Here is a 10,528-nt window from a genome sequence, read left to right as displayed (position 1 = left end):
TGGGTTGCTCCGTTCTCCGAAGCCCCGGCACAGAAAGCTTCCGTTGCCCGTTCCCAGGAAGAATCAGTGGCAGGAAGAAGCAGAGGTGAACAAGAAACCTCTTTCAAAAGAACTAAGAAAACCCAAGTTCTAGGGAACCCGGGTTGGCAGGGGAGCGGCCCGATTCCCCCGCTCTACTGCCCTTGTGTGCAGAGAGGGGCCTCGCTGTGGAGTCACAGTCCCCCTGGCCCGGTCAGCTGTCGTCCTGTGCTTTCTGCCACTGTCGCTCAAGGCCGGGGAAATTCCGGGAAAAGCCCCACACCCACTCTGTGCACCGCCTGCCCTGTTTTGCGCCTCGGTGGTCGGTGTAAAATTTGCATAGGTAAAGGCCATCGGTGGAGTTCCCGGCAGTCATGGCCTGGGCCCTGTCGTGCTCCTGCAGGACAGCCTGGCCCTGCGAGCAGGAGGCCAATGTGGAGAGCACATGGCTGAGGGAGAGGGTGAGGGGACGCTCTTCAGTGTTGTCCCCATAAGTCCCCTCCACGCAGCTGAGTCCCACACCCGCCTCGAACCGTTTATGCCTCGCGTCTCTCCGGTGCATTCAACACTCACAGACGGACATGGCTCTCGGGCTCTTTAACAGGGGCTGGTCCCCTCTTCCTGATGGGCTCGAGGTCAGAGATGGTGGCGGAGTTCTTCAGGTCCCCTCCCAGCAGGCCCTACGGTGCTCTCCAGGGCTCCTGGTGGCCCACGTGAGTGCACGGGGACAAACACATGAAGTGGGAAGGATTTATTAAATGAAGACACATCATGTATATTAAACTTCAGCGTCAGGCAACATTCGTGGAATGCCACGATGGTATCTGAACCCAGCTGACAAACAATATTATTGTATTGCCTTTAAAAAAGGATAAAACTTTGCCGACTGGCACCTGTCTAAGAATCATAGCCGGATGTTCTCATCCGAAGGAGCTGGGCCATCGCCCCGCGCCCCGGATCCCATCTGGAGGCCACTGCTGGGCAAGTCCAGCACCCTGGCCCGCGTGAAACTATATTTTACTGAGGATATTCTCACTTGGGAACACCCAGAAGAAGTAAAAACCTCCTTAGCCCCCAACTTGAACTAGGGGAGAGGGAGTTAGAAGACAGAGTACTGGGCATACAGTGGGTCCCAGTTCTGAGGGGGCAGAGGAACGAGCGGGCAAGCCAGTGGCTAATGCAGTGACCCCGAGACATGCTGGCCTGGGAAGAAACCCAGAATTAGAGCCTCTCTGGCACGTAGATTGTTCCTGCGTAACGTGGGTAATAAGGGTACTTAGTGCAGCTCACAAAAATGTGGTTTAACTTGATGCTGAGGGGCGTCTGCCTGTGGAAAACAGCCCAGAGAGGCAAGAGGCCCCAGTCAAGACCCCAGAGTGGGGTAGAGGGGAGCCAAGGCACCAGGTCCCCCTCACTGTCTGGCATTCCTCCCCCACCCCGACCTCCGAGGAAAGACAGGCTGCCTCTGTGCTGTACTCCAGCCCTGGTCCCGAGCTCGCCACCCGCTTGCTCTGCCTCAGCTCTCCAGCCTCCCCACTATTGGTGTGACCTGGTCCTGCTGGTGGCCTCGGCCTGCCCTGGGCTCCCCTTGACCTCCCAAGACCTGGCCTTTATCCACCACCTTATGCCTCAGTTACTTCCACAGCCTCTTAACCGGCCTCTTGGCCTCCATGTTGCCTCTAGGACAATGATGTGAAGACACTGGTCTCCCTGTCCTCTCGTCCCTCTCCCCATGAGCAGGCGCCTCCTGGGCCTGGGTCTCGGCTCCTGGTGATCCTCATGGTGGGCTCAGCCGGAAGAGCACGGGCGCCGGGGCAGACACACCTGCGTCTGTATCCTGACGCCGCTCCTTTGGAGGGCGTGACCCTGGACAGGTCCCAGCCTTCTTCTCTGCACCCGTAAACTGAAGGGAATGCCAACCCATGCAGCTGTGTAAGGATTATATTAAAACAGGTAGAACACCTGGAACACTGTCGGGCACACAGCTACTTCCCTGCCTTCCTTTGCACCGTCCACCTGACCCTGCGGCTGGGGAGCATCTGCCCCTTGCCGCCTCTGCCCAGTCTGCACCAGGCAGGTCACCTGGTCACCTCCCGCAGGTGGGACTCTCCTGCAGGCCTCTCACCTGGCCCGGCTCTTCCAGGACTCTGAGGCAAGAGGTGGCAGAGACTTAGGATGTGGGAACCTGGGGCCACCGCAGCCTGAGCCCCACACCCTGTGCCAAGGGATCAGAGTCACCCAACGGTGGACTGTCAGGGGGCAGCCAGGCTGCACAGGCTCAGGGCGCCCGTTCGTCAACGCGGCACCCGTCACCTTCAGACCGCAGAGCATGGGGTCGCAAGAGCCAAGCCAAAGTCTGCCCTGATGCAGCCTGCAGAGCACAGAAAAGGCCACTCTGGGGGGTGGCCACTGATCCAGGAGCGCCAGGTAAGTGCCAGGCAAGGGCCAGGACAGGGAGGGCCACCCCCCACCACTAAGTCTGCCTGCACCCCTCCCAGGTGACTCCCTCCCCCTCCGCGAGCGAGGCAGTGTTTCCAAGCCTCCAAAACACAAAGGTCCTGTCCCACCCCTCCCCCGGGACAAAGGGGCCAGTGTGCCGTCACCCGGTAACTGGGAGAGTCTTCTCGGAATGGTTTAGCCTGCGCCGGGGTTACCAGGGCCTGCGCACTCTATGCTGAGACCGAGGATGGTTCCTTTCCAGACCAAAAAGAATCTGCTTCATTCAGTCAGTCAACACGCATTTATTGAGCACCTACTGTGTGCTCGGTTTACGCTAGGCCCTCAGATTGCAGCAAAGAATAGAATATAACAAGGTGCCTGCCCTCAGGAAGCTTGTTCATGGTGCAGCAAATGCTTCGGGGGAGAAAAGGCAGGCTGAGGGTGGCGAGAGGGAGTGACTGGCAGGGGCTGGGATGAGCCCTTCACTGTTCTCAGTCTCTGCCCCGACCGTGCAGGATCTGGCAACTCGTTAGGCTACCAAAGGGAAAACACACATACATACACACACACAAACACACACACACACACACACACAATCATTTTTGGCAGGAATTCCTTCTGGTAGTTCTCCAATTCAGGACAAACTCTGCCCCAACGGTTTATCCTGAGGCCTTCTGGTGTGTTGGTGTAACCATGTCCCCCCATGTCCAGCCCCCTGGGCCAGCCTCTCCCAGCAGCTGATCCAGCCTCGGACAAACACCGTCCTTCTGCTTTTTCTCTTCCTTCTTCTCTCTCCAGTCCACATCTGTGTTTACAGTCCCCCTATTACATTCAATCCCAGAAAACGGCTCTCTCTCTGGAGCAAGAAAAGAATTTTCTGGAAGTCATACACTCTCTGGCTGCTTTCCTTCACACCAACCAGACCGGAGTCCAGGCAGCCCACTGGCTGCTCCAGGGGTATCCCCCAAACCGCCCTTCGCCTCCTTCAACTCCCACTGGGCTTCCCGGCGGTCACAAGGAAGCCCACCAGGTCTTCTTTTGAAATGAGATAAATTTAACCTCAGCAAAATGCTCTTTGGGTAGTGGCTGTGCTACTGCTGCACTCAAGACAATGCTTACTCAAAACGCTGCCTCCCCTCCCAGCACACCAACCACTTCTCCCTTATGCCATCGCGGAGTTTTTCAATTTCACATGTGTGTGAAAGCTGGGTTCACAGCTGTCTCTGTCCCTTGTCCTCCCAGGCAGAGCCCTTGTCTGTTTTGCTCACATTGGAGCCCCAACCCCCACCGAGGCCTGGAACCTTAACAAACAGTTATCAAACGTGCACATAAAATAGACCCACAAACATAATCATACCGATAATACACACACAACATTCAAAAGCTAAGAAAAAATAACAGGGGGAAAGTCTGGCTGAGCACTAGACCCAAAACCTTAGTTCGGTTATAAATAGGCATGTATTTATTATCAATAAGTCTGCCCACGGATTTTTTTCCAGACATGTAAATTTATTTATGAAGTACCTTATAAAGGTATGAAAATTGAAACTCAGTTAATTATACACTAAACAAACTGCCTTAATTGAAAAAAAATAAATAGGGAACTAGAATTGTCCCTGAGGAGCGAATGCACCCACGGGACACCACCAATGTGCTCTCTCCGTCCTCTAGGGGCAGCCAGCCCCTCGCCCTTCAAGTACGCGCACGTCCCTCCCGCCCCCCGTTTCCTCTCGCGGCTGCGTTAACTCGCGTCCCTCCCGAGGGCCCGCTGCAAAGATGAGAAGAAAGTGAGAGCGGGCCCACCAATCAGAAGTCCGCGTGCCCAGCGCCCCGCCCCTCCACAGAGGTGCCGAGCCGCCCCGCTCCGCCCGGCTCAGCGCCCCCTGGAGGTGGAGGCGTGCAAACGCGGCGCCTGCGCAGAAGCCACTCCGCCCAGGCCGCCGCGCGCAGAGCCGCCCCGGGCTGTGGGGCTCGTTTCGTCCAAAGATGCGGCCTCCGCGCGAGCAACGTCAGGTGCAGCGGGGGCCGCCGTGGGGTCATCCAAGGTGGGGCCTCTGGGGGGCTGGCAACAGGTGTTTTAACCTGTTTACGCAAATGACTTTTTCCACTATTTCCTCCGGATTTCTGCTGCAAATTATCCCTACTTGACCAAAAGAATGGATTTGATTAGGAAAAGTGGCCCAGAAAAGTGGCACAATAGAGACTTTAAGTGCTTCAAAAGCATCTCCTTTGGGCACAGCCTGCTTTAAGCAAAGTGGACAGGGGCTGCCCAGCTGGAGGCCGGGAGATGCGAGTTGCAGCCCGGACACCCCACCACCACCACCACCGCACCCCGCACTTCCAGGTCTGACAGCCAAGGTGTCCTCAGCTCCTCCCCCTCTGAATGGGCCGGCCTGGGGGGTCTGCAGCCCTGCTCTCCCTCACCTGGCGACTGCTCACCTGGTCATGGCGGAGAATTAAAAGAAACACTTCATTTCATGCTCCTTGTTCCTTATTTGAAAGGAGGCCTGAGGAGTGTCGTCTCTGAGAACACTGAAGACGTTTTGCTTAGCTCAAGGTGGATTCTCTCCCTTTAATGGCTCAGTGGCCTTCAAGAGATTCCTTTGCAGGATGGCCCTCGGACACCATTGCCCTCTCTGCAGGCAAAAGGAGAGGTCCAGAAGTGGCTCTCAGACAGGCAGGAGGGCAGCCCAGCACCTGCCCCCGCAGCCTCACTCTGCTGTTTTGCCCAATGTTGGCCCTTGGCAGTCCAGGTGCTCTCAGGAGATCTCTCAGCCAGCCCCCTCCGTGAACGGGTGGGGAGATGGAGACCCAGAGAGATGACCCAGGGTCATACAGCAAGTCTGAGCCAGGCCAGGATTCGTAGCCACTGGGACCCAGCTGGCTTTCGCCCCAATCCCTGGATTGTTGGAAGAAGAGCACGGGGCAGCATTTGGGAAAAGGCCAGGCCTGCACACAAAAAGCTCTCAATAAGGCCAACTGAATCTTTTTCCAATATAATTACTCATCCACACTTTAGTGAGAATTTATACCCAAAAATGTCGTACAGTGCAAACTCAACTCCTGGAAATACAGTAATTATGCAAAGAAATTGGACCGAAAAGATCAGTCTCAAACAAAGTGATTTCAAGATTCCTGGGGGTAGGCAGGTTTCCCACATGCCACTCAGGTGCCAGGAAACTGGGATGCTCTGGGAGGGAGGGAAAGGATATTGCCAGGGCAGGACATCAGCCTGGGTCCACGGCCTTAGCCATCCTCACATGCACGGAAGAGCCCTGGTTCCTCGGGGAAATTTCATGTGGGCAGAGAAAGAGCCTGGCAAACAGTCAGGTCCTGGCTCGGCCACTGCCCCATCGAGAAACTTCTCTGGGCCTCTGTGGCCCAGTCCTTAAAAAAAGCCTCGCAATCGCTGGCCTGTCTGCCCCCAGGTTTGTGATCAGGATCTAATGAGGTGCCATCAGAAAGCCCATTGTAAACATTTTGCCAAATTAAGGGAATGTTCCTCTTCCCTCTTTCTTTGTGAGGAAAGACAATTAATACAGGCAATATTGGCTGATGTTTGTGGGCTGCTTAATGTGTGCCAGGTGCTGTACAGGGCACTGAGTACTATCTCATTTAATTCTCCCGCCAACCCCATGGAGCAGGTGTGCTTGTCACTCCCGAGAGCATAACTCTCCAGCCCGCAACATCCGGTGAGAGGCCAAGCTGGCACTCTAAGCCATGTCTGCCTGAAGCAAATTCCCTGCCCTTCACCTCAGCCCCATCCTGGGACTAAAGTTTCCCTGAAGAAGACCCCCAGGCTGGGAGGAAATGCCTTAGCTGGAAGTCTGACCTGAGTTTAGTGCTCTGCCCCATTTTGCTGTGTGATCTTGGGAAACTTACTTAATTTCTCTGGTCCACCAAACCCTTTTTTGTTTAACAGGGAGTTTTTCTCTCCAAGCCCCCCATCCCATCCCCACCCGCCAGCTCCTTGGCAGTCATTTTGATCATTTCTGGCTCTGATTCTATATTAAGCTAGAAAATACATAAAAAGGCAAAAGGGATTCAGGCCTTGAGTCTGGGGGTCTAGGCCCTTAAGTGGCCTTGGGAATCACCGCCTTTGAGCATCTCCACATGTGGTCTGGACTCAATCACCCCAAGAGGGTGGAAGGGAGCTTGTCACCAAGGCCTTTTTTTTTTTTTTTTTTTTTTTTTTTAAGAAAACTGAGGTCCAATGAGGAAAAGTGACTTCTTGAGATCAGTCAGAGGCAGAGCCAAGCTGGACTCCCCATCTCCCAACTCTTAGGCCACCTGGGGTCAGACCCAACTTGGAATAGAGGCAAGTAGCAAGAAAAGGGGGGATCTCCAGGGCTGTTTTGTGCTGGAGGCTCAAGGGGAGAGTCCATTTCCTTCCTTTGCCAGCTTCTAGAGGCTGCAGCATTCCTTAGCTGGTGGCCCTCGTCCTCCAGCAGCAGTGGGTCAGATCCTTGTCACATGGCATCAGCCTGACACTGACTTTTCTGCCTCCCTCCTCTAAGGACTTCATGAGTGCACTGGGCCCCCCTGGATAACCCAGGCTCTCGCCCTACACGAGGTCAGCGGATTAGCAGCCTCGGTTCCACCTGCCACCTTAACCATGTAACCTAAGAGAGCCACAGGTTCTGGCAATTAGGACACGGACACCTGGGGGTCATTACTCTGCCTTCCACATGCCCCTTGCCCCAAAGGGGATTCAAGAAATGCCACATTTCTTGCACACTTGATAAGGAGGTTGAAATTTATACCTGCTACTCCTCGCAATGCACCTCTCCCCAAAAAGCCTATGGCTAGCCCGGCCTCCTCTCTTGAGGGCTTCCCCTTGGTTCCATTTCCTGCCAACCTGCGTATCCCCTGGAAGTGTTTCCTGGGTTGTGTCAGCTGCTGGTGGGAAGCCCCGGGGTCCATTTCTCAGCACTTCCCTGTCTCTCTGTATGTCCCACCATGGGTGGACCCAGGACCTTGGGGCTGGGCAGCCCCCCAGCTGGCCCTGTGTCCCCAGCGGCTCCAGTCCCCCACTCCTGGGCTCCTCCCCAAACACACCAGCAAGAGGCCACCCAGGACCCAGGCAGGACTGGTGAACCCGGCCCATGGACACCCTCCTGAGACTGACAGCCCCAGCCAGGGCCGGGCAGCACAGCCAGCGGTGGCTCCGACCCCTGGGGGCTGTGTGGTGAGTGTTGCACAGCCTACTACCCGCTTTTTGGGGAAAAGCCTGATTCGGAGCGCTTGCTCATTTCAGTGGTGTAAATCCTCCTCCCACCATGGCCGATCTCAAACTACTCACATGGTGCCCCGAAAGGCGGAGCTGGGAAGAGGCTTGCACAATCCACACCAGTGCCTGTGCCCCCCACCCCTGACCTGTTCCACGACCCGGAGACCAAGACAAGGCGCAATGCCCGAATCCCAGCTGCCCCAGCACCCCAGGGGTACACCCACAGGCTGAGGGCCTCCACCCATTCCCAGAAGGTTCCAGCTCATTGCTTTTCCTGGGTTCATCCCCACACCTTCCCCCAGCAAAGCAGAGCCAGGGGTAAAAGAACGACAGCCAATAGCCCTGAAAGTGCCCCCTCCTCCCCCTGGCCTCAGCACCCCACCCCCACGCCCACCCCACCTTGCCAGGTGCGCACCAGCTCCACCTCGCAGAGCAGGAAAATGGCCACAGGGCAGGAGGGCTGGGAGGTGCGTGCGGAGAGGCCGGGCAGGGCCCAGAGCTCAGGACCCCCGTCAGGAGGCGTCCCGCGAGGCCCCCGCTGCCGCCACACCAGGGTCCCGCCGCCCGCCTCGCGGGGAGGGCTCAGGGTGCAAGTGCCGCGGGGCCGCGGGCGGGAAGCCTCGGGTGGGCGCCTTCTCCCGGCAGACCCCCACCCCGCCGCGCCTCCCTTCCCCCAGCGCTCCCCGAGACCTGCGGGCCGGGGCCGGGGTCGGGCCGGGTTACCGGAGCCTCCGCCCGGGCCGACCACCGAGCGCCCTTCCTCCGCCCTCCGCGGCCTCAGCGCCGTCAGCCCGCGCCTTCCTGCAGCGCAGAGAAAGCCGTGTCCTTGCCCCTGTCCGGCGAGCTCTCACCGAGCCCCGGACCCTCTCCCTTCTCTGCCGAGGGTCTGGCTCCCACAGGGGTGTCCTCCTCCCCTTCCTCCCTCCATGTGCTGCCCTCTCAGAGGCCACCCCGGGCCGTCTTAGGTCCAACCCTGCTACCTGGTGTTGGCTCCCTGCGGTGGGCAGCTTCTAAAATGGCTTCCTAGTGTTGGCGCCCTTGAGTGTGGGCTGGTCTAGTGACTTGCTTCTGACTGCAGAATACAGCACAAGCTTCTGGGACCTGGTTGTGAAAGACTGTGTCTTCCGCCCTGCCCTCACTCTCTCGTGGGCTCCCTCTCTCCCTCTCCCTCTCACTGATGAAGCCAGCCGCCATACTCTACGCTGCCCTATGGAGAGCCCCACGTGGCCAGGAACTAAGGGCAGCCTGTGGCCGACAGCTACGCTGAACCGCAGCCTTCAGTTGGGCAAACCGTGAGGAGCCAAACCCCATCAACAAGCACCATATGAGCGAGCTTGGACCTGGATCCTTCCCCACACAAATTTGAGGTGACTGCTGCCCAGATGAATCCAGGGGACCCAGATGGCCACTCTCAGAGCCCTACACACACAAGCTCTGAGATAATAAATATTGTTGCTTTAAGCCACTGAGATTTGTGTTACTTTGTTACGCAGCAATAGATAACAAATGCACTCCTTTCTCTTCAACCTCATTGTCTCGTTAAAGCTAATTCCCTTTTTCTTTGGCCTTCCTTCCTTCATCTAGTTCCCCTCTTACCTCCCTGAGCCTCCTTCTCTCTCTCCTTTCCCGTCTTCTTGTCCCATCCCCAAATTGTGGCCTATCCCAGCATCTCCAGCCTCCATGACCCCCAAGTGAGCCGATCTATTCAGGGCTTTGGTGAGCAGGAAGTGTCGTTTTCTACGGCAATGCTGCTCAAGTCGATTCCCCCCGTTTCACCAGCTCATCTCACTTCAGCTCCATCTCTCCTCTGGCCCCTGAATATTTTATCTGGATGTTACTACAACAGTCCAAATCTGTTCATGTGCCCCTTCTCATCAGCTCTGTTTTCAGGCAGCAATAGACATTCCCTTTGAAAGCTGCCCATTGCTGCCCCATGTCCCCGGGCACAAATCTCACCTCCCAGCTGCCTCCTTCCAACTCAGACTCACCTTCCTTAAACCCTGCTCTTGGGATGTCAGGTTTTCACCAATTCACAAGTCTCTACATTTCCCATTAAAACTCCCTGACCTGTTTCCCACCAATAACCTCACATGACTCTAGCAAATGGGCCAGGGTTTGAATGCCAGTTCTAGCACATTCTGCCTGTGTGCCCTTGGGCAAGTTAGCTCACTTCCCTGGCCTCAGTTTCCTAAAAGATATAGATGATATTACCCACCTCAAGACTGAGCATGTTTCTGTATGTAGGGGTGGGGAAGAAGGCAGGGTGGAGGTGTAGAGAGAGAAAAAATTCATGAAAAATATACTTTTTTTCCATTTAAACGAACTTCTTGTTCTGGGAATATGAAGATGTGCTTTTCCCTATACCACCCACTACGTACAACTAAAACCCCTGGACATTATGAAGAAAACAAATATTAGAAGACTCCAAAAGGTGGGGAGAAGAAAAAAGACTGACCAGGGACTTCAGGGTCTGAACAATGACATGGTGGTGAGGTCCTTGGGTTTTCTCTTTTCCTCATAATCCCTGACTGGGAGATGGAGAAGTTACAACCTGGAAATGCCAGACAAAAAAAAAATGTCTCAACAAGAGTCTGCTCTCTCCAGCCAAAAGACTAGCAAAGGGACACACAAAAAGCTAGAAAACTTTTAGATGATAACCACTTGACTCCAGCCAAACACCACAGAAAGACACTGTGGCCCAAGTCCCACCCATGCCCACAAAGGTTGAATGGGGAGTCTAGGCTTTCACCCTCACCAGGCTGTAACAAGGAGCTCAGCCTCCCCCTCCCCATGGAGATAGAGAAGGCTGAGGAGGGGGCCAGGACTTTCTTCCCCACAGAA

The 10,528-nt window shown here is 55.8% G+C and overlaps 1 long non-coding RNA gene across 1 annotated transcript; it reads right to left on the bottom strand.

The window, feature by feature from the left end:
- Window positions 1–3,914: 3,914 nt before the first annotated feature.
- LOC119516753 lies at window positions 3,915–8,716 on the bottom strand. Its single transcript, XR_005213369.1, has 3 exons — window positions 8,668–8,716; window positions 4,897–5,093; window positions 3,915–4,597 (listed from the first exon to the last, which is right to left on the bottom strand). It is a non-coding gene; the product is annotated as an uncharacterized LOC119516753 (long non-coding RNA).
- Window positions 8,717–10,528: the final 1,812 nt, after the last annotated feature.

The sequence above is a fragment of the Choloepus didactylus genome, chromosome 20 (assembly GCF_015220235.1).
Source record: "Choloepus didactylus isolate mChoDid1 chromosome 20, mChoDid1.pri, whole genome shotgun sequence".
In the NCBI taxonomy this organism is placed as follows: Eukaryota; Metazoa; Chordata; class Mammalia; order Pilosa; family Megalonychidae; genus Choloepus; species Choloepus didactylus.
This window is presented reverse-complemented; position numbering and strand designations above follow the sequence as displayed.